The sequence below is a fragment of the Schistocerca piceifrons genome, chromosome 2 (assembly GCF_021461385.2).
Source record: "Schistocerca piceifrons isolate TAMUIC-IGC-003096 chromosome 2, iqSchPice1.1, whole genome shotgun sequence".
NCBI lineage: Eukaryota > Metazoa > Arthropoda > Insecta > Orthoptera > Acrididae > Schistocerca > Schistocerca piceifrons.
In genome coordinates, this window is record NC_060139.1 from 1,106,262,705 (window position 1) to 1,106,281,839 (window position 19,135).

Here is a 19,135-nt window from a genome sequence, read left to right on the forward strand (position 1 = left end):
ATAGTTTGGACAAGAAGAGAATAGAAGCTTTCGAAATGTGGTGCTACAGAAGAATGCTGAAGATTAGATGGCTAGATCACATGACTAATGAGGAGATATTGAATAGAATTGGGGAGAAGAGGAGTTTGTGGCACAACTTGACAAGAAGAAGGGACCGGTTGGTAGGACAAGTTCTGAGGCACCAAGGGATCACCAATTTAGTACTGGAGGGCAGCGTGGACGGTAAAAATCGTAGAGGGACACTAAGAGATGAATACACTAAGCAGATTCAGAAGGATGTAGGCTGCAGTAGGTACTGGGAGATGAAGAAGGTTGCAAAGGATAGAGTAGCATGGAGAGCTGCATCAAACCAGTCTCAGGACTGAAGACGACAACAACAACATATGAAATTTTAGCAATTGTTCATCTAAATTATCTGGTTTTGTTCTTACTGGTACTAGGATTTTGTTTATGCCTCTATCGTCTAAAACTAATCGTACTGATCCATCAGGTTTGCTAACAGGTAATATTGGAGAAAATGATGGCTATATGGTTCCCCATTCGCACATTCTGTTGATTTCCTGTTTCCTGCTTTGCCCACGGTATAGGGTAAGACAAACACAAAATGTTTCGTGAGGATAGACATTTAAGTTTATTTTCATAATCTTTGATTACTCCTCGATTCTTTTTAAAAACACTTGCATATTTATAAAGTAAGTCAGAAAACTCTTGTTGTTGATAGCATCTAGAATATTTAATTCGTTCAATTTTTGTTGTACTAGTTCCTGGTTAACTTCAGTGTCGGTCTCGTGTTCGTTATCACATTTGTTCACAAAATACACGGTGGGATATGAACACTGCACAGTGACATGGGGTTCTGGGTTTACTTTCTCGTACCTCTGTGGTGTGGTAATCAGGCTGATAGAAAATCTTTGGTCTTTCACAAAGAAATGACACTTACCATTACCTTTGTCTGTTTGAGTTTTGTAGGTTCTAAATGTGTCCATATCTATGAAGCAGTTGACTATATGGTTGTCTACTATTAAATAATTACACTGCACAGAAAATTATTCGATGTTCGCGGTGATAAGAGCTTGGTGTTTTACTAATTTGATTTTGCCGCCTGTAGCGGTTTCTACTTTGCAGTTTTGCACTGGCAGAACAGGAAATTTATTCCGTCTTTTTAATTCAGTGAAAAATGCTTCAGACATTAAATTAGTTGTGGACCCTGTATCAAGTACTGTGTGTCTACACCAAAAATTCTCATTCTGATTACTGCTTGCACTTGTTCTTCCAGTGTATTTTTCGCCAATTTTAGTTCATGTTGGTATAGATCGTCGTTTATGTCTCCTTGTTCATCGAATCGTACGAAACATGTTTGCAAATCTGGTGTGCCCCCATCGCTTATAAGGTCTAGAGTATGGGGCTCAACTACGACCGATTCGGGTTTTCGTGCGGTGTAGTGTGATCTACTTCGGTACAAGGGACAACTTCTGTCAGTTGTACTGTGTGATTGTTTCTCCGGTGTGTGTTTCATTTCCAGTTCGCAACATGCTTTCTCGTGTGTTCATATGGCTGTTGTGAAATGTTGCCGCACTTTGGTTTTGCTGCGCAAAGGTTGGCTGCGGTACGCCGTGTTGTATTTTATTGTTGTTGCTGCGCGCCGGCCACCGATGCGGCCGACAGTTTTCATTTACACGCGGTGCATAATTTTGAGAGAAGGAATTGAAATTAGCTTGTGGATGGTAATCGTTCCTGTTAATCGAAAAGTTTTGTTTAAATCTCTTGTTTCTACCATTTCCATTCCCGTATCCATTACCACGGTTAATGTATCCTTGCAGTTGCGCGTACCAGCTTTGCTGTTTCTTCCTGTCTGGCTTTTTGTATTGACCATTCAAGTTACGTTGTTGTGATGTTTGGCTGTCTTACGCCCTATTTGTTACTACTTTCTCTTCATATATTAGGTCGATTGCATTTAAAATGGATAGAAAATATTCTGTGTCGTGCTCAGGTGTAGTAATTAATTTTTCACGAATGTGTGATGGCAAACGACTTTCTAAAATTTTTAAAACATCCACATGAGAAATAGGATTCGTCCAATAACGTGTTTTGTTGAGATACTTCTCAAAATATCTTCGCAAGCTTCCATATTTGCTATTAAAAGGGGCGGGGTTAAAAACCTCTCGCCTAAGTCTCTCCTGTACGACTTCTGACCAGTATTTGTCAAGAAATGCCCGTTCAAATTGTAAATATGTGGTACAACGCTCAGCTACCTCGGTCGCCCACAAAAGTACATAACCTTGGGTGTACTCAACATCAAACCTGATCTTTTGTGCTTCCGTCCAATTTCTACGAAACACACGTCGAAAAGCACTAATAAACACAACAGGATTCATCTTCTTACCTTCGCTCGTAAATGTTGGAAACTGACAGTGTCTTAATAGACCTTCGTCAGCAAATATAGTGGACAAACTGTTTGCACTTTGTGCTATGTTTACATAGCTGTCATAATTGTTTACATTTCTCGTAGTTACTGGTTCTGGTGTCATGCCATATAAACTTACACTTTGTGGTCTGTCATTACTATTGGCATTGCTTGTAGGGTTTGCAACGATCTGTGTGCTTACATTGGTTTGGTTTGTTGTGGCTGGCACTTTATGTGGACAACATGTGTCTCAGTATCAGTTTCACCCAAGTAGTTGCGTATCCTGTGCTCTGTAGGTTGCAAATTAGTGTTCATACTATCCAGTGTTTGAAGTATTACGGCAAGTGCGTCATTTTGGTTGCTATTTAATGTACTTTGGTTGTTGACAACTGTGCTCTGCAAATCAACATTTGAATTTCGTGTGATGGGTGACGGTAAAGTGTCGTCAAAAATCATGTTATCTGCGCTTTCTATGTTTTCCTGTGCGAACAGAATGTTGCTCGCGGAGATACGTGATGTAGTTTCATCTATTGTCATCAACGTATCATCAAAGTTAGAGCCCTGTGAAAGCTCACTAGCACTTGTCATTTCGGTTATGTTCATCTCTGAACTATTTAATACGATTAATTGTGGAAGACATGGCGCTGGTACTTCAGATGCTTTATCCTGCAATTGTACGGCATCTCGGCTCATTGCGCTTTCGCCATTGTCAACAATAATGGAAACTGATTTTTGTGCCATTTTATTTGAATATTTCAATTAAAATTTTTGGAAAACAGAAAATGTTATTTTGTGAATTTAAACATACGATTTACGTGTCGTCAAGCGTTAGTTATCAACTTTTGTGACGCAGAAAATGTTGACTCTGAAACTTTAAACTTTTCTCCCGCTACTCTTACGTAAAATTTCTGAAAAATTCACTACAATGCATTTAGGAAAGGAAATTAAGGAAAAGTACTTCTAATTATTACGCACGAGACGCTACTAAGCATAGCTAAGCTAGCGGTTGCGTAGCGGTCCTACCTTTTGTGCGATGAAACAAACAGCGTGTTTCCAAAATTTTCCGCAAATTCCGGTTTCTTTTTGCTTCCTTTTTGAATTGATTTTCTCCACAAGAATATTCGGTTCTGGTTATTTTGCTCCCAGTCGTGATGTTGCACATGAAAATTTGAAAACAATCAGTACGTGCAAAAAAATTTCATATCATGTCATAATCAATTTTGAATAATTTACACAATTGGTTTGAAGGCTTACTCAATGTCATGTCACCAGGTCGCCAGTTGTGCAAATTTAATGTATGTGCATATATATATATATATATATATATATATATATATATATATATATATATATATATATATATAACAATAAGAAGAAGAAGGATACATAAATAAAGAGATTAATAGAAATCAATTATTTTCAAGTAATGCACAAATTTTGAATTGCCACTTACAGCGGCCGCACTAATGATCATTATCATTGGTTTTAAATTTTGAATTATATATATATATATATATAATTCAAAATTTGTGCATTACTTGAATATATATATATATATATATATATATATATATATATATATATATATATATATGCTGACCTTGTCTATAACAGTACTTAATCGAACTACTTCTTCCGAATGCAGGCCGCTTGGGGACCCGACATTGAGATAATGAGCGGAAGAAACTAAAACTTTCGTAGTTTTGCACAAATAATAATTACTATTCAAACAACACAAATGGCTACCACACACATCTTACGAAAATACGTCCTCTCCACTCGAGAACTAAAGTCAGAGTCTCTATTAACAAAAAAAATTGAATGGAACTTTTTATCATTTGTTATCCGCCTTCCGGTGTAGCAAAATATATCTTTATCGGCGCTTACAGCGGCCGCGCTAATGATCATCATCATTGGTTTTAAATTTTCCTCGTAGCTTGTTGGGGCTTTTCCTTACGTACCTATACACTTGCTCTCTAGAGCTGGCAGTTTTGAAGAAATAACACAAGCAAAATTCTTCTGTGGTCACTGACAAAAGTGCATAAAGTTTTATTGTAAAAATATACATGTAAACTACATGTAAATGATAACGTATGTTGTACATGATAAAGGAGTTTATTAGCATCAAATATTATATAACCATATTATTATGGTTAAATACAAACTCATTTATGAAGTAATGTACATTAGAAGTAGAGCTGAAATTAAAGCATGAATAAATGTTGAGATCCCAAAAGTGTAGCTCATAGTATCTATGTATGTAATGTAGATATTCAGCTGTACTATAGGCCAACCTTTATTTAACATTCACGTTCATCGGTTTCTACAACTCATGACCAAATTCTCACCTTCCAATCTATCTGAGGGATAGATTTTTCTCGATTATCTCCACTAAAGATAAAAAAATGCAATGCCCTCAGCAAAACAAAGATGGCTCAGATATCTTCCATGAGTATCTATACTTTCTTGTTTTTCGAATTTCAGATATTGGAAGACTTTCTGTATGCACTGCTTCGTAGGTCCTACATTACAGTAAACATTACCTCTCCAAAGTAAGACACATTTAAAAGGAAAAAGGATTGTTACTCCAAAATTCCAACTCTGCATATGCTGTGTTTACTCGTGTTATCTTCAGTTGTTAATGTTGTGGAAATAATTTCCTTTCCAAGTTAATCAAAGATACGGTGACTCCATCAAAATGAGAGCTAACTCACAAAATTTATTTTTTAAATCCTTGTTTATTGTAGGCAAACCTTTTGCAGTAGAACTCCAAGTTGCCTAATGTGTATAAAATACACATAAGAACACTTTGATTTCTTTCTTATTCTGGATGCAAAGTTATAAGAAAGCAAGCTCTTGAGCAGCAGTTTTAGAAACAAGTTTTCTGTGGTATGTTCTGATTAAGTTTCTGTTTTTTTTTAATAAATTCTCCTATTGGGAATGTCTAAAATTTGATTGTTGGGATGCAATGCGAACCTGCCTTTTTATGCAATCAAATCCTTGGCAGAAAAACAAAATGACTTAGGAAGAAAGGACAGAAAATGGGATGATGGTAATAAACGGGCTACAGAGGACAAACAAGAGCACTTATGAAATATCTGGCAACAGGGAAACACGAAGATAAAATAGAATATCATAGGAAAAGCTAATTCACTAGAAGAAAAATATATGGAAAACACAAAGTTGGGAATAATTTGAGGCTAATTTAGAAAATGACATATGCAAGCCCCAATTGCAAACGTTCAAAACTGTTGAAAAGCTAAAAGAAAATAAAAGGGAATGACCATGTGAATACCATCCCTTTACCTAAGTGGTTGCAGTACTTTCAGAACCGGTGGTCTCAGAAATCAGAGCCTCTTACAAACCAACAGCCAGGGAACTACTCCAGAGAAACCATCTCTAAGTGTAAACTTCAAGAAGTTTTAAACAAAACAAGAAATAACAAAGCCTCAGTATACAATTGAATCAATCTGTAGCTTTTTAAATGTGCAATTAAATCATTAATAGACGGATTTATGAACTTCTTAAATGTGATCTGATCACGAGATGATGCACCTGAGAGCTGGACCAATTCAGTTATCATCCCTATCCTCAAAAAAGGAGACACGAGAAAAATTCTGATAACTGCTGAGGAATAAGCTCATTGTAATCACCACATAAAATTTTAGCTAACATTATCAAAAATAAATTGTAAGACATGGGTGGGAAACAAAATGACTTTCGAAAAGAAAGAACATGCTGTAATGGCTAGTTTTCATTGAATTTGCTAATAGCAAAACGTTGAGAGTTTCGTCTAGAAACATTATATATATATATATATATATATATATATATATATATATATATATATATATATATATATATATATATATAGGGTGATTCAAAAAGAATACCACAACTTTAGGAATTTAAAACTCTGCAACGACAAAAGGCAGAGCTAAGCACTATCTGTCGGCGAATTAAGGGAGCTATAAAGTTTCATTTAGTTGTACATTTGTTCGCTTGAGGCGCTGTTGACTAGGCGTCAGCGTCAGTTGATGCTAAGATGGCGACCGTTCAACAGAAAGCTTTTTGTGTTATTGAGTACGGCAGAAGTGAATCGACGACAGTTGTTCAGCGTGCATTTCGAACGAAGTATGGTGTTAAACCTCCTGATAGGTGGTGTATTAAACGTTGGTATAAACATTTTACAGAGAATGGGTGTTTGTGCAAAGCTAAAAGTTCTGGACGGCCGAGAACGAGTGATGAAAATGTAGCACGCATCCAGCAAGCATTTGTTCGCAGCCCAGGAAAATCGACTCGCAGAGCTAGCAGAGAGCTGCAAATTCCACAATCAACTGTACGGAGAGTCCTACGAAAAAGGTTAGTTATGATACCTGAACGTCAACTACCCGAGGCGATGGATCGGCCGCCAGGCAGCCCGTGACAGAGCACTTCATCACTGGCCTCCAAGAAGCCCTGATCTTACCCCCTGCGAATTTTTCTTATGGGGGTATGTTAAGGATATGGTGTTTCGGCCACCTCTCCCAGCCACCATTGATGATTTGAAACGAGAAATAACAGCAGCTATCCAAACTGTTACGTCTGATATGCTACAGAGAGTGTGGAACGAGTTGGAGTATCGGGTTGATATTGCTCGAGTGTCTGGAGGGGGCCATATTGAACATCTCTGAACTTGTTTTTGAGTGAAAAAAAACCTTCTTAAATACTCTTTGTAATGATGTATAACAGAAGGTTATGTTATGTTTCTTTCATTAAATACACATTTTTAAAGTTGTGGTATTCTTTTTGAATCACCCTGTATATATAATTTAATCTTTATTAAGAAAGAGAACAAATTATCATATTGTGGCAGAATCCAAGTCAAAATACAAGGAGCGGCCTTTCACTACCTGTTGCTATTTATATGAATAAAATCATTCAAGTGTGGAGTCGAATTCGATGCAGCGTTATTCAGATCAGCTGGAACCCAAAGCTAAGTATAGTAGGAAAGTTCTGGTAGAATCTAATTGCTTTGGTAGTAAAGGATACCGCTTACTGAAAAGCAGAAGCGTTGAGTCATCGACAGGGAAACACAAAAAACAGAAAGAAAACTTGCTAGCTTTAGGGATAAATCCTTTGTTGAGCTAGAGTACGAGTGCGCGCCGACACACGCCCCCCCCCCCCCCCTCCAATACACACACACAAACACGAAACTGTGCGCCACTACATAATTACAGCAGGACACGTGTGTGTGTGTGTGTGTGTGTGTGTGTGTGTGTGTGTGTGTGTAAAGCTAATGTGTTTTCTTTCTTTTTGTGTGTTCATCTTAACTCAATGCTTCTGTTTTTTGGTGAGTTGTTTCCTTAACCCCCAAATTATAACAGGGTGTATACGACCCGGGAAATCCGGGAAAAACCCGGGAAGTTTTTCATCCGGGAGAAAACCGGGAAAAACCTTAGAATTTTTTTAGAATTCCAGGAATTTTTCAGTGTTTTAATTTTCTGTTAAATTTTTGTAATTTTGACCGTTAAGAACCAATACTCTAACAAAGGATATTACTGTATACCGCTACTGCAGAATAATACTTGAACAATAAAACATAAACGAGAGAAAAAAACGAAAATAACTTAAATTGCAAAGGAAATGTGCCGTATGCAACGACACGCAGTGCTCATGCAAGCGTGTGCCAACAGCAAAATGTGTCAAAAGCTTTAGGAAGACTATGCAATGCTTCATAACAACAAATAGCCTCTGATGAGCGTAAAGTCACAACTGTTTACATTTGATTCGTTTTAGCAGTTACGAGCGGGCTCACGCGCATGCGCAGTTGAGTCGCGTTTGAACAGTAGATTCGCCTGCTTTTGGCTTCAGGAATGTGGCTGTTGGCTGAGCAAGTAGTCGCAGCAAGCAGCTAGATGCTACCGGTAAGAGGGGTCGCCAAATTAATATTCTTGAGGGGAAAAAAGCTTGTGTCACAAAGTGCTTACCATCCAGCGCACGTTGGTCTATCGATTATTCATGTGATTTTGAAATGCATCCCTGTTGGTTTTTGAACATTTTTGAACACATTTTGATTTCTGAATGAATCATAAGTTGATTTTTGAATGTGTGTAGTGTACGTGATGTCTCTGGTAGGAGAATCGCCGGCCGCGGTGGTCTCGCGGTTCAAGGCGCGCAGTCCGGAACCGCGCGACTGCTACGGTCGCAGGTTCGAATCCTGCCTCGGGCATGGATGTGTGTGATGTCCTTAGGTTAGTTAGGTTTAAGTAGTTCTAAGTTCTAGGGGACTGATAACCACAGCAGTTGAGTCCCATAGTGCTCAGAGCCGTAGGAGAATCCTCGTCGCATCTAGAAATAAACTTTCCGCAGTCAAAAGGGGATGGGGCTGTACGAGCTGAGCGGAGTAAAGCCTAACGGATGAATGTCAGTCGCCGTCTGATTATGTTGTTGATTGGGTTTGCGAATGATCAGCATTGTTATAATTACTAGCGAAATCCGTAGATTCACACTACCAAAATGGAAATAAACGACTAACAGCAATAACAGGTGAGAAAGATTACGTATTATCTTCTCGGTGTATCCCAGAAAATGAAATTCAGAAAATTTTTAGCCAGATCGCTACAATAGTAAGGACCAGTTGTACAGTCCCCGCCTAGTAGCCGCTTAAGTTCTATTCTGGAAGTAACACAGAAAACGTTTTGTATGAACACGTAACAACGCCTAACCGGAGAATAATCGTGCGATAACTAAACCTGTAATTCGGGTCGGATTTGTGAAGTTAATCGGCGAACAAATTATGACAATGGCAGGATTAGCTACAGAATTGGTGATGACAAGATTGTTTGTTAGAACGAGGAAGGAGAAGAAACGGGGACATCACACAAATGATGGAAGAATAAGACGATTCCAAATTTATATAAAAATTTTGTAATATTACTTTTCGATCTCATGCTTGAGAAAGTGGTGTGTGTGACTGAAATGTGAAACTGTTTCCTAACATAAACCTTTTTGCTTGTAGTAGGCCTAAGAGGCATTTGATATTGGTACTTAGTGAATTATATTCTGTCGTCTTATAAAAATGACCATTTGTGCCAAAACAGTCTCGTTTATTTGGTGTGTGTTACAAAATTGCTGCAATATTAGAAAGGCCTATTTTGTTTTATCTAGCAGACAAAAACAAAATAGACGTAATGAAATCGAGAAACCACACCAGTCTTGGGTATTATTTGTATCAACAGCTTTTTCAGTATTTCGATTATTCATGTAGCAAAACGTTTGACGACCTTTGATGAGGTAATAGATCCTTTCGCAGAAAGGAAAGCTCGCCATGTATACTATAGCAATATTAGAGAGAAAAAAAGGCAAGGAGCTAAGAATTGAAGAAACGTGTACTTTCTTGCTTGTCTCTTCTCTTTATTGATTTTATATACCCTATATTTAATTTCATGTCACACAAAACACCAAGTTATTAGCTAATAGGCAATAAAGAGTGCATATTTTCTGAAGAGGTCTTGTTCTCCCGATTACAAAAAATTCCATCCACAATTAATTGCGAGATTTTTTTTTTTTTTTTTTTTTTTTTAAAAGGGGGGCAGGCTGTCAAACCGGCCGAATGGGAGCAGGAGAGGCACCACAGGACATTTCAATTTCCACTGTCCTGAATATAGATTGATGGCATCCATTACAAAACATACACGATAGAAGAAGGCTGTCTGAAGAGCTGTGGCACTGCACTTTGGCATGCTTAAGACCAAACAACATGTCTTTCATTTCCTCGAACACACATATTTTATGTTTCAGACTTTTCAGGAAGATGTGCGCTTCAAGATGAACAGTTTTTGAAAATTCGATTTTTTTAGTGTTGACCCGGTTAGCAAATATCGTAGATCCTGGGCTGATGCGCAGAGCAGTCTGAGTTAATAGTGACCCGTGTTTACATTTAGTGATTTTGCTGTCTCTCCTTCGTTTACTCTCACGTAAAATGAAAACAAAACGGATATCTGTGGCCAGGCGCTATCAAGTGAATTACAATACATTCACATAATTACGGAAGGCGAAAATATGTTATTAGTTTCAGACTTAATCGCCTTGCAGAACAGTGAAGTTATTTTTGTCTGTTTGCTAAAGAAATTTGACGTTTATTAACCTTTTCAGCAGAGGCAGTCAATGTATTTGAAACGAAATGTTTAATTCCACAGTACTGGCTAGTTTTAACTGTTCGCTGCATTTCAAGTGCACGTTTTCATCTTCTAGCACGTATGGCATTATGACATAATAAAGAACCAAACATGATATAATACAGTACTGGTGTTACAAGAAAATTTACATCCCGAAAACCACACTGAAAAGCTTAATATCAGGTCGAGGTCTACTTCACTGGGAATCTGGACATATGAATGTGCACTTTAAAGCCGGCCGGTGTGGCCGTGCGGTTCTAGGCGCTTCAGTCTGGAACCGCGTGACCGCTACGGTCGCAGGTTCGAATCCTGCCTCGGGCATGGATGTGTGTGATGTCCTTAGGTTAGTTAGGTTTAAGTAGTTGTAAGTTCTAGGGGGCTGATGACCACAGATGTTAAGTCCCATAGTGCTCAGAGCCATTTGAACCATTTTTTTTGTGCGCTTTAAGTATGCATTTTAAATGCGCAAATTTTAGTATCGTTCACGAAATTCCGATGCTCTTGGAGTATCCTCTGATGTCTTATTTCTTATATGACATAATCTATGATCGTTCAATGTTTTACCCGTACGTACATACGGGCTTCCTACGACATGGTAGCTTCGCAAGCGCGGTGTCGCCTGTTGTATGCGCTCTCTGGCAACTGCTGAAACGAACATATTTCTAACAGGTCGCGGGAAAATGTTGCGAATGTTGCTTTGAAAAGCGTCACTTTCAAAGTAAATATCCTTTTACGTAAGTTGAACTATGTGCGAGAATGTACCATGAATTTCTTAAATTACAGAGCGTTTGACTCTCATTTAAAAATCAACTCTTTTATGATGAGTCCTTTAGAAGAATTTCAAACCCTGAAGATCAGACATTTGTCATTATTAAAAATTTTACTGGCACATTTGTGTGATATATCTTAAAGTGTAACAAGCGCAAAAAAGATCAACATTATATGCGAAAGCTTAGCTTCTCTTGTAGCTTATTAACTTTAGAGACCAATAGACCAATATTATATGTGTACGCTTTGCTTTTCTTGTAGCAACACTATGTATATTAATTTAAAGTATTAACTTCCCGTGTTTGTGTGTTCGTGCTTCTTAACATTGACGTTGCTGTCGGCTGACTACATCACGTGTCCTATGCTCTGAATATCCGCTGTCATCGGCTGGCGAGATCACGTGACATGAGCTAGACCGGCTTACAAAAGCGCATCGCAATCTCTATTTCAATGATTCGGAAAGTACTATGCGGTGTTTGGTGGAATTTCAATGTATACTTTCGCAATACGAAAATACGCAGCCCACATGTTGCTGCACATCAAAGATATTTCCAAAACGTGTCTTTTTTCCTGAGTTTCGTTTTCTAAAGTGCCGGGAAATTCAACGCCTGTGTATAAACCCATAAACATTCAAAGGATTAATAAGTTTTGCAAGGAAAATATACTGTCACCTAACGCGGAAAAAGTGTGTTTTCACCCGGGAGAAAGTGTATTTTTAACCGGGAAATCCGGGAAAAAGCTGGGAATTTTTTTTCGTTGTCCGCGTATACACCCTGTATAAATAAACACCAAGTTAGATGCTTTAGTTTTTGCAGATAATTTAGCTTTTGCAGCATCTTCAGAGGACAACCTGCAGTGTTCTGTACACAATTTGCTGATTATACCTGAGAAATACATCATGACTGTGGCCTTCTGTGGAAAATACTCAGTAAAAAATAAGATTAGCCTGAAAAGTAACACTTCTGAGAGGAGTGAGTGAATACATTCACATATCTGAGCTATAAATTATCCTTTCTGGAATATACAGAGCCATGTGAAAAAGCAACCAGGTAATTTAAAAAAATAAAAATAAATTAAAATAATTGAAACAGCATGAAAAACAAAAAACAAAAGCGTACCACATGTATGAACATCATACGTCATGGCTTCTGTATACATAAGAGGCGTGACGATGATTCGAAACCGTCAGTATAAGCACATGTGTAAGTGTACGAGCCGTCGGTGGCTGGGCAATAAAGCTGGAGAGCTGAGCCACAGAAGAGAGAACCAAAACGCAGTGTGCAAGTCAGTCTACAGGGTGGGATCTGAGATGAGCTTGAGGACAGACTCAAACCACTGCCAGGTAAACGTCTGAGTCAGTGGCCCTGACCATACCACAATTTGCACGTGCCCACGGCAATAGCATTCTCCATTAATCTGCTCCAGTACCCATGTCTGCTGGTGGAGATACTAAACGAAGGCTGGTATATTTTCATTAAAATTTAAAATTTGTCTACTTGTTCACATTGGAATCCAATATTTTCAAAATAAAATGGGTTAAAGTGAAACTGTTTTGTATTATTGCCAGTCTCTCATAATGGATGAACCATTCCAACACTTGAATTAATTTCAATATTAAAATAACAGATGGTAATAAAACGTTATTAATGCAAGTTTGTTTCGTCGCAGCAAGCACAGAAATACTTGTGTTGTGAATAAAACCACCTTGTCTTGCTGCAACTTAATTTATCTTTCCCCAGACGCATTCCGCCTTTTTCTTGCTATAAAAACCTTCAGTGGGATCTATAACGATACAGTTTTGTTATTTTTAGATTATCAAAGAGTTCAATTCGCGTTTTTTATGTAAATAAGTAATTACTTACAGTTTGCCGTGATGTGCATTTCCTCTCATCTGGTCTGGAGCTCGCATTATTACTTTTACTTCCGACAGATAATTTTGTGTTCAGAAATTTTTCACACTGTTCTCCATGTTTCTCCTTCTTCGTGGTGTTATTATTCTTTCACCACTAGATAAGCTATTTGTTCGAACACTGTGCTTATAACAACCTAAATATTGTAGCTTCGTTATGTGTTTCCTACTCTTTGGTTGTTTACCTACGTGTTGCCAATGCAACATTCTATGTACAACAGTTTTTGTGTGTCTTTCGACCTTGCTGACCAGATGGGAGAAGACGCTCATTATTAATGGTGTTTGCAAGTTGTAAATGTGTCTTATGTAACTCATAAAGCCGGCACGGTAACTCAGCGTGTTCGGTCAGGGGGTTAGCTGCCCTCTGTAATAAAAAAACTGAGGTAATGGATTAACGACGAACTGAAACGGCTGTCTTGCGACGTCCGCCCCGAGCAGATACAACGAACGAAAACGAACAAAATGAGATAAAAAAAAAAAGTGGCCGAGCGGTTCTAGGCGCTTCAGTGTGGAACCGCGCGAACGCTACGGTCGCAGGTTCGAATCCTGTCTTGGGCATGGATGTGTGTGATGTCCTTAGGTTAGTTACGTTTAAGTAGTTATAATTTCTAGGGGACTGATGACCTCAGCTGTTAAGTCCCATAGTGCTCAGAGCCATTTGAACCATTTTTTTAGGGATTTGATTTCGTATTTTAACCACATTTTCTTCGCAGTATGCATCGTTTCTTGGGCGCTGGACGAACTGTTTTTAATCTTTCCATTGATATATTGCAAACTATAAGTAATTACCTATTTAATTAATTTAATTTAATAAAGTTGCACCAAGAAAAGGCGTTTTATTTACAAAACAAGTATTTCTGTGCTTGCTGCGGAGGATGGCCATGCAAACGAACTTATTACTCACGCCATGCCAGGCATTTCCATGTGGTCTATACCGGAAATTCAGAAGACTTCATCTGAACGTGCATAAAACCATACAGCACATAAAATTCAACAACTTATGCAAATGTAACGAAGAATTTTTAACATTTTGTAGCCCTGTCAGCAACTGTGATAAATTAATATGTCAAAAATCCGCCTCAGTTGCGAAATGTTATTGGTCTTTACCCAGGTTTCAGCTACAGTAATCTAGCCTTCTTCAGAAGCCTAAAATAAACTAATAGATGCCAGAATAAGGCGCGGTCCTTATTCTGGCATCTATTAGTTTATTTTATGCTTCTGAAGAAGGCTAGATTACTGTAGCTGAAACCTGGGTAAAGACCAGTAACATTTCGCTACTGAGGCGGATTTTTGACATATTAATTCAAATGTAACGATCTTCTCCGCAAGTAAATCAATGTAAAGATTAAAAACAGTTCACCCAGCGCCCAAAAAACAATGCCAGTTGCTCAGAAAATGTTGTTAAAATACGAAATCAAATCCCCATACTCTACAAACCAAGAGCTAAACTACGAGTTATATAAGACACATTTGCACCATATGACAGTTTTCTCCCATCTAGTCAACAAGATCGAAAGCCACACAAAAGTGCTGTACAAAGAATGGAAAAAATCCAGTCACAACACAATACCTTTACACACAACCAAGAGAAACGCACACACAAATTCTACCCAACATTAGTGAACCTTGCAGACACACAATTAAGTAATAAAGAAAGACAGCTGTTGGAGAAACGAATAAAATACAACGTAAGTTGAGAAATGGATGAAGATTACATAGAATATCTAGTTATAGAAGCAGAAAGTGTTTTGACAAAGGAGGATAGTAATGAAGACAGCAATGTCAACATTGGACTAGCTATGGTGTAACCTCCCCCTCACTTATCGACCTTAATGACAGTAAAAATTAAACCGCGTGTACCTAATGGAAATTTGGGAAAAGCAATCGTGACCGAAGTCAATCTGTCGGTAAAGAGGGAGGAAAGGGTTGCATGTAAATGAAAGGAAAAATGCAAATGAAACTGGTCGAAATTAATTTTGAAAAGGGGTACAGTTAATAAAGAAAGTAAATGTGCGGTCGTTACGTTAACAGTTAATTGGCGTTAATTAGATATTTGAGATTTGGGGAAAATTACGGTCGCCAGTCCTATGGACAACTACTATAATAACTGAAAAAGAAAGGTTATTGCACATATAATTAGCACTAAAAGCGTGGCAAGTGAAGGTTGGCACATGTTGTGTGAAAACTGCATGTTTGTCAGAAGTAATAAATTTTGCTACACTCTGACTTAATTTAGCAGAAGAATTAATAAAACCGGAAAATTGAAAGTTAATTAAGTGACTGAAATTAATAATGAGCTTTGTTTCTGAAGTACAACGAAATTCAGTAAAATAAGGTTAGTCTTGGGCTACCTCAACAATCATTTCAAAAGCTACTTGAATCTACGCAATTTAGAAAAAAGAGATTTAACTTTGAACCTGAATTAAATGATTCTGAACAGTTAACAATAGTAAAATTTAGTACGTACCAAGCTGAGCTGCAGTCACAGGTAAGCTAAAATATGGTAACAAAACTCGCACTCTTAATTTGTGCTTGTGTAATCTAAATATTGTAGCCAGCTATGAATACCTTAACTGAACTTTGAAATTAAAACAGTGAAATCGAATGATATTACTTTAATGCTGGCGTTTTAATTTCAACGACACTCGGGTTCATTCCGGAAAAGGAAGGGACCCTGCTTGGTAATGCAATTGGGACAATGAGCAACAAAGGTTCATGCTACGTTGCTGTAATTTAAAGGCAAATTTTAAAATCTGAGGTCTGCCATACAGTTCTAAAACCTTACGTGCTTTTAGTCTTCCTTGTTGGTTGATTGAAGGTTTGATTGAAGTCGTCGATCGAGGAGGTGGGGACAGTCACTGATTGTCGGCCGTCGCTGTTGCAGAAGCTGGATGTTGGCGCGCCTTCTTCTCGACACGGTCACCAGGCGAAACGGGCCCTTGATGTGCGCCAGCTAATGCTTCCCGTCCGCGACACCGTGTCAGAAACTATCATAGCAAGTCAAGCGCAATTACATGCTGCCAAACCCCGAAAGCGCGGCAACTCGCGGGAGCTTCAATACAATAACACAAAAGCAGCAAAACCGCAGAATCTGCTACACTCAGAAAACTTAGAAGAAAACCTCAAAATGAAAATGTTATTTCAAAAGCAAACAAGGGGAACAGAGTTGTACTGATAGACAAAGAACAATACATTGAAAAGAAAACACAAGAATTCATCTCACAAAATATTACAAAACTGAAATCAGTCCCAACAAACAGATTCCAGAGAAAAGTAAAAAAAAAAAAAAAAAAACTCTCTGAAAAATATATACATCATACTGGATTACACAGATTAATCCCATTGCACCTATCCTCCGAAGCCAGCCTAGATCTACAAAACAGATCTTCTTGTGAATTTTAAGAAAATCCCCTACTTACTAGCTTGCAGGATACATGTTGAAATTACTGGCTGAAAATTTTAAAGTACAAGGAAACAGAATCATTAAAAAAACAATACTTAGCTAATACAACAAATAAAAATTATAATAATCCCAGACACAGCAACACTCCTCTTATTTGATGAAGGCCGGCCGCGGTGGACTAGCGGTTCTAGGCGCTCAGTCCGGAACCGCGAGACTGCTACGGTCGCAGGTTCGAATCCTGCCTCGGGCATGGATGTTTGTCATGTCCTTAGGTTAGTTAGGTTTAAGTAGTTCTAAGTTCTAGGGGACTGATGACCATAGATGTTAAGTCCTATTGTGCTCAGAGCCAGCCATTTGATGAAGGAAGCATGTATTCCCACATACCAGTAACAGAAATAATATAAATCATAGATGAGAACTTGAAAACTTCCTGTCAACTCCCTGATGAACCGATTAAGGAAATGTGCACATTAATAAAGCTCATAACAGAACAAAATTACGTCCAATTCAATAATGATTTTTATTTACTTTTAAACCACATTGGACACAGAAATAGTAGCAAAAGAATACAACATTTTATATTTGCTCAGGTATATGGATGACATCCTTTGCTTAATAGATGACTCACAAACAAAAACTGAAGAACTGCATACTGACATCAACAAGTTACATAAAAATATAAAATTCATAATTGAAGGAGAACATAGTAACCAGAATAACTTCCTGGATAAAGCAATAAAAAAAGCAATAAGCATATGCGATTGCAGACTTTCTCGGCGTATTCCACTGATAAATTCTTCTCGGGTTACCAGCCAAAGCAATCAGCACTTCGAGACATACTCCGTAGACTCAGCACAGTGCAAAAAAAGAAAAAAAACTGGACATAATAACGCAGACAGCACAATACAATGGTCACAAAGCTAAACAGAAAATTAAAAGTAAAGTAAAAGCAGAAAGCACGAAACCAAAGACAACAACACAACAGAACCAAACACAAACACGAAGTAGCACAACTAAGAAAAAACTATATGGTACACAATGACATACAAACACAAACTCTCACATAAAATCACCAATATTTCCCAAAGACTGGGAATAAACATAGCATACACAACAGACTATTATATACAAAAATACACGTCAAAACTGACAAAAACAGACATATACCAGAAAGCAGGTACATATCATCTACAGTGTAACACTTGTGAGGGCAGATACCCCAAGTAGAACATTTGATGTCATAGAACACAAAGATACATAGATACAAAGAACACATGAGAGCCTGGAAGTATGGGACAAACTACTCCACATTTGCAGAACACCTAAGAGAGCATAACCACAAACCAACCACTAGACAAGAACACACGAAAATAATTAGAATCAACAATAAAAAACACCTAGTAACCCTTCAAGAAAATTACTACATACAAAAACCCAAAGTAGAAAGGAAAGGCCTGTTGAATGATCAAGTAGAAATGCCAAACAATACATTGTTTACACCGTACAACTTTGTTTCCGCCGTTTTCCCCCCAACATTTAAGGCTTTAATGAAACAAATAGGTTACAAATGTATCATTCAAAGTATTTTCCATCGCTGACCACAACTTTCTCCCATCTTTCGGGCAGTGTACGAATCCCGCGTCGAAAAAATTGTTCATCTTTTGAAGCGATCCACGAGTCGATCCAACTTGTGACTTCTTCATGAGATCGGAAGTGTTGGTCAACTAGACCATGCGCCATTGATCTAAACAGGTGATGGTCAGAGGGAGCAATGTCTGGAGAATACGGCAGGTGAAGTACGACTTCCCATTTGAACGTTTCAACCTCTTTTGCAACGTGGGGTCGAGCGTTGTCGTGCTGCAAAATCACTTTATCGTGCCTCTCGCTGTATGGCGGCCGTTTGTCTTTTGATGCTCTGCTCAGACGCATTAATTGCGTTCGATAGGAAGCGCCTGTGATTGTTTCACTTGGTTTTAACAACCTCATAGGACACGACGCCGAGCTGGTCCCACCAAATGCAGAGCATGATCTTGGAGCCGTGAATATTCGGTCTGGCCTTCGACGTGCAAGCATGGCCGGGATATCCCCATGATTTTTTGCGTTAAAAAAATGGCTCTGAGCACTATGGGACTTAACTTCTGAGGTCATTAGTCCCATAGAACTTAGAACTACTTAAACCTAACTAACCTAAGGATACCACACACATCCATGCCCGAGGCAGGATTCGAACCTGCGACCGTAGCGGTCGCGCGGTTCCAGACTGTAGCGCCTAGAACCGCTCGGCCACCCCGGCCGGCCTTTTGCGTTTAGGGTTATCGTAATGAATCAATTTTTCTTCCCCCGTCACAATCCGGTTCAGAAATCCCTTCCGTTTTTGCCTCTGTGTTATCAAACACACAAACGCCATTCAACATCTCATGGTTTCAGCACACACGGGATCCAAGTTCGTTTGAATCATGCCCATAGCCTTGGGACGTTTTGAAATGGCTTGC

The 19,135-nt window shown here is 38.4% G+C and overlaps 1 protein-coding gene across 1 annotated transcript in view; it reads left to right on the forward strand.

The window, feature by feature from the left end:
• The window catches only part of LOC124776913 (filamin-C-like), a 542,943-nt gene that overhangs the window by 186,944 nt on the left and 336,864 nt on the right, over nt 1–19,135 (forward strand). The gene's annotated exons all lie outside the window — the stretch shown is intronic.